Below are 6,000 nucleotides of genomic sequence, written 5' to 3'. Positions count from 1 at the left end.
GCCTGGCGCCTGGGCTCCACTGCGGCTGGTGTCTTGAACCTAAGTGGCACCCGCCCGCGGGTGTGAGGACTAAGATGTTGCGTCGGCTGGCAATTGAGGCCTGCTGTAAGGAGACGCTTACATCTGGGAACTGGCGCCCTCCTGTGTTGGCTGCAACAAACAGTCACAGAAGCTGAGGGTTTCCCCTGCCTGTTTTCACTGCTCGGAGAAGAGGTTGAAGATGTTGAGGACTTGATCTGGTGCCCTGTCCTTACCGCTGAGTGGACTGGGAGTGTGGGGCAACTGTTCGGGACAGCCTCAGTTCCATTTACAACCCCACAAAGATAGAAACAGGTTTTTTTATTTATTTATTTATTTTCCATTAAAATACATTTTTTATTATTTTTTATTCTCTCCCTGTCATGCCACACAGCCAAAGGCCCCTTTCACATGGGCTGTCTGATCCATTTGACGGATCGAATCAGATGGCATTGGATTGAAATGGACAGGCAGTCTGAGCAGGACTGTGTCCATGTTCGCTCTGCATAGCATAGCTCTGCAAGATCTGTCACCCACCTGCTCAGCGAGGGATTAGCAGAGAAATCCCCGCTGAGCAAGCGGATTTGCTTAGTGGAGGTGCATGTGTGAAAGGGGCCTAAGGTGCCATGAGTTACTGGATCCCTGGATCTCCTATCGCCTCCAACCTGCTGCACTGTCCTCCCCTAGTGGGCCACTGCCCATCACACCATCAAACCAAATACACACGGGCCAAATGCCGGGCAACATAAGCCAGTTCATTAAAACTGGCCACCATTCGGCCCGTGTGTTTGGCAGCCGGTCGGACAGAAGCTGACCATTCGGCATGCGCAAAAAAATTTGGCTCCTAACTTTTTTAGTTAGCTCCTTGATTTCAAGCAAATTTATCAAGCCCTTCCTTTAGGTATACTTTAATTCTTTGTGGCATAGATTCAACAAGGTGTTGGAAACATCCCTTAGTGACTTTGGTCCATATTGACATGATAGCATCACACAGTTGCTGCAGATTTGTCAGTTGTACATCTATGATGCAAATCTCCCGTTCCACCGCATCCCAAAGGTGCTCTATTGGATTGAGATCTGGTGACTGCGGAGGCAATTAGAGTACAGTGACATCATTGTCATGTTCAAGAAACCAGTGGTGAGATGATTTGACCTTTGTGACATGGTGCATTATCCTGCTGGAAGTAGACATCAGAAGATGGGTACACTGTAGACATAAAGGGATGGACATGGTCAGCAACAATACTTAGGCAAGCGATGTTAAAAAGATGTCCAATTAGTACTAAGGGGCCCAAAGTGTGCAAAGAAAACATCCCCCACAGCATTACATCACCACCAAACTATAATACAGGGCAGGATGGATCCATGCTTTCATGTTGTTTATGCCAAATTCTGACCCTACCATTTTTATGTTGCAGCTGAAATCGAGACACATCAGACTCCATGCTTTTCCAATCTTCTATTGTCCAATTTTGATGAGCCTATGCCAATTGTAGCCTCAGTTTCCTGTTCTTAGCTGACAGGAGTGGCAGCTGGTGTGGTTTTCTGCTACTGTAGCCCATCTGCTTCAAGGTTCAATGTGTTGTGCATTCAGAGATGGTATTCTGCATACATTGGTTGTAACAAGTGGTTATTTGAGTTACTGCTGTCTTTCTATCATCTCGAACCAGTCTGCCCATTCTCCTCTGACCTCTGACATCAACAAGGCGTTTTCCTCCATGCAACTGCCGCTCACTGTATATTTTCTCTTTTTCTGACCATTCTCTGTAAACCTTAGAGCTGGTTGTGTGTGAAAATCCCAGTAGATCAGCAGTTTTTGAAGACCAGTTCATCTGGCACCAACACCATGCCACGTTCAAAGTCAGTTTAAATCCCCTTTCTTCCCCATTCTGATGCTCTGTATGAACTTCAGCAAGTCATCTTCACCACGTCTAGATGCCTAAATGCATTGAGTTGCTGCCACGAGATTGGCTGATTAACAATTTGTGTTATCAAGCAATTGAACAGGTGTACATAATAAAGTGGCCGGTGAGTGTATCTTTCCCTCTGTCCTATAACAGGTGACTGAGTAGGTGCCTTACTCCTGCTACTGCTGCTTAGAGTGGTTCCTGGGTTCCCCTGTTCCTCCATCTTTGTCAGGACAGAGAACAGGGAAACCTTAGGGAACATCCATTTTTTGCAACTAATGAACTCAGAGGTGATAAGCAATAGACAGTTAAAGGATAACTCCACTTAAGTTTCGTGGGGAAAAAAATCAGCAAAAAAAAAACAATATAGTGTATACAATTACGGCACAAATCCTATTGTGATTGAATGTTATTTGATGTTATTTGATATTGAATAATGAATATTATTAAAAATGACCTTTCCTTTTCAATCTGCAGCTGTTGTAATTTTCTGAAAATGCAATACAATATGGCTACCTGGAGCTGTTCTGTACGCAGAATGTGTACTGACCACACCCCAGAAACATCAATTCCTGCTTGTGTGATTGGCTAAGATACAAGTCAGATTTCTGGCATCCCCTGCAACAAAAATGTCATTTTTGGTGAGATACTTCCCCTAGGAATATGTCTAAAGGGATGCAGACCCAGCAGATTTCCTCATTAGAGCCCTGCAGCTGCACAGCTGATAGATAATTATGAAAGCACCCCCATTTGACCCACTCAGCACAGGAGAACAAAGGAACAAACAAAAGGTAGGAATCTGCAACAAAGTTTGTTAAAATCCTTGTGTACAGAGATCACCCGGAGGGGAATGTTTTTTTTTTTCTCAACAAAAGTGGAGTTACGCTTTCAAATCCAACAGACTGGGGGTCTAACCTTTCCACATACTATTCAAAATGTACAATTTTTTTTACGCTTAAAAAAAGATTTATGCTTGCAGAAGTCCCCCTCTCCTTGCAAAGATTTACTGCTTGTTTTGTCTTGGGGAAGACGAATGGTGTGTTATACTTCCCTTATTTCTCACTCCACTGACAGCCATTCTACACTCAGGAACATAGGCAGACCTTTGGCATCTTAACATATAATCTGTGATCTATGAAGATTCAAAAAAAATTATCTGTGCCCCTGTACTGACTCATCAGAAGGGAAAAGTAACCCATAAAGGATTCACCAATGTGAAGTAGTTCTAATGATTCCATCAGTAAAACACACTATACAGTATATGTGTTTCACTACTGTGTTAATGCAAAAAGACTTGAACAAAAAGTATGATTACTGTCTAGCTACAAAAAGGGATTAAAGTAAATTTAACGATCACTATGTAAAACAACCCATTCCGTTTAAAATAAAAATGAAAGGCAGAACATGTTTGTATAGATGTAAAAAAAAAAAACATTATAAATACATTTTTTCCCCGTTTTTCTAAGTGATCACATTCCCTCTGTTCTCAGCTGCATAAGAGCTGGGGGGAGGAGAAGCAGCAACACACTGAGCTTCCCAGTGAATGGCTGTGCAGTGGCGGTGTGTGAGGACAAGTCTGATCATTGGAGGAGAGCAGGCTGAGTTCCCAGCATAGATGGAGAACTGACCATGGTGTGCTCTCCTGCTTAGTGTGGTTGGTTTTTAATAGGAAAGCAGATAGACTGGCAAGAACACCAGGAATTTCACACAAAGGAAGCAATACAAAGAGAACAGGATACTTTTTCATATAAGTGCTAGAAATGGGGGAACAGTTTGAGCCAAGCATAAGTTCAGGCTGAACTTCACCTGTTTGCTCAATCGGTGAACATCCGAATTTGCAGGTAGCTCGGCAGGATGTTCCCCCGCCCAGCGCCCCACAATGCACTCTTCACAGTGGATTCTAGGGTCCTAATAGGATGAAGCCTTGCACTTAACCACCCAATTAGCACTGTCAGAGCCCTGATTGGACAATGTGATTATGACTTTCTGTAATCACAGCTCAGCACTGATAGTCCCACCCCACACTTTAAAAGGTTCCTTCCCATAGGAAGGCTTTGCAGTGTGAAATTGCAGATAGATAGAGCAGGGCTCAGTTTGCTACTAGCAGTTAGTGTGTTCACCTATTGTGACTCTGAGTTTAGTGTTAGTATAGTGTAGAGCTGCACGATTAATCGTATAATTCCCTCCTTCCCGCTATCTGAATCCCCAATTTTCACAATTCTCAGTGCAGTGGGTTAAGCGTTATGTGTCTGGGTATGACACATAGCCAGACATCCCAAGTCTCCAGCATGCGGGCTGCAGCTACCTGACACCCGGGCGATATCCTGGCTGTCTGTGTCAGAGCTCAGCTGTCAGAACGGAGCGATGCTTCCTGCATAGTTCCGGCTCTGTTCTGTCACAGGCAGAGTGATATCAAATGCACTCCACCTGAGAGAGGAGACCGAGGAGAGGTACAGGAAGCATTGGCTCTGCGCCTCTCCTCACACTCACTCTTCGCCAGCAGTACCCACCAGCCAGCAGTAACCCACAGCAGTACCAGCCAGCAGAACCCACCAGCCAGCAGTACCCACCAGCCAGCAGTACCAGCCAGCAGTACCCACCAGCAGTACCCACCAGCAGTACCAGCCAGCAGTACCCACAGCAGTACTTACCAGCCAGCAGGACCCACCAGCAGTACCTACCAGCAGTACCAGCCAGCAGCACCCGCCAGCAGCACCCGCCAGCAGCAAGTCACATGTGCTAGGGGTGCAACTAGCTCCCAGCACATAATTGTAAGTTTCCCAGCATGTGCAGTGTTCCTGACTCTTACCACCATGACCACTTCAAATCACTGAAGTGGTCATGGTGGTTAGAATGTTCCTTTAATATTTCTCAGAGAAACTAAACCTCTGTATACTGATTGCATTGGATCATCCTCTAGTTGTGTTAGATTGGTGGGGGGAGGGGGTGTGGAGTGCCAGCTCCCTGAAATGAGTTTTTGCAGGTTGGGATGTCTGCATAGTAACAATTATCAGCTCACATTTGTGTAGATGCTGGGATCAAGGGTGTCCCCGGGATGCTGGCATCGGTATTGTGGCGGGATTGCTAAGGTAGCCGGGTACCGGAGGGGAAGCCACCGCCCACGGCAGAGCCAGCGTGGAACGCAAATGGTGTCGGTACAGGTACTGACATCAGCTGAGAGACAACGTGATGTGGTTACCGTGATGGGCAGTACCGCGTTTCTTCTTCAGACATAGGCCCCAGGGACAATGCAGCCTTCATCCCTCTTCGTGAAGTGTGCAGTCATGCCATGCTTTTTCAAATGTGAGTTGTCTTTATTTAACCCATTATTATTATGACAGAGGAGGTTGTAATCCATGACGGGGGGGGGGGTAATCCTAGTCACAGCTTTTTTCATTCTAAGTAAAAAAATTGTGATTCTCATTTTTGCCAGAATCGCACAGCTCTAGTATAGTGTACGAGAATAGTGTCAGTGTAGTGCAGTGTTTAACACAGCTATATATATATATATATATATATATATATAACATTTAGTTCTGTATACAGTGCTGTATCCCCTTTTTTTGTCAGCCGCAGCTTTTCTAGACTGCGGTGCTGGTGTTCCCCTTTTTTGTTTTTTCATTATTTTTTATAGTTTTTACATTTCTGTCTGCATCAGTCCTCAATTTAAAGTGCAACAATCACCACTTTCCATTGAATAAAGAGCGTCCAATTACACATTCCCAAGTATCTATATAATTTGGGTAATAAGCCCTCCCCCATCATGTCTGGGAGGCCAATAAGGAAAGGCAGGCGTTCCCATGCCACTATGAGGAGGCCAGCAGTGTCTGGTCCACAGGCAAAGGTGGAAGTGGTCCGTTCCTCAGGCAGGGCACCTTTGTTTCACAGCTACTCTTGCCATAGCCCCAACATGTCAGATGAATTATTTGAACACAGTGTCAGCCACTTGCTTCTTGATGATGCACAGCCATTACATGATTTTGATGTTGGTTCTGAGGTAGAGGAAGATAGGAACACGTGCCTATAGAGAGGGGAGAACAAACTACAAATTGGTAGTCATGTTACCCCAGCCACA

General features: G+C 45.1%; 1 protein-coding gene across 2 annotated transcripts in view; it reads right to left on the bottom strand.

Annotated features, from left to right (window-relative positions):
- Window positions 1–6,000, bottom strand: part of ETFBKMT (electron transfer flavoprotein subunit beta lysine methyltransferase) — a gene marked incomplete at its 5' end in the record, with an annotated part of 99,028 nt that overhangs the window by 37,078 nt on the left and 55,950 nt on the right. The window lies entirely within an intron of this gene.

This window comes from Pelophylax lessonae, assembly GCF_965119305.1.
Source record: "Pelophylax lessonae genome assembly, chromosome: 4".
Lineage (NCBI taxonomy): Eukaryota > Metazoa > Chordata > Amphibia > Anura > Ranidae > Pelophylax > Pelophylax lessonae.
Note: the sequence above shows the minus strand (reverse complement) of the source record. Positions and strands in the feature narration are given on the sequence as shown.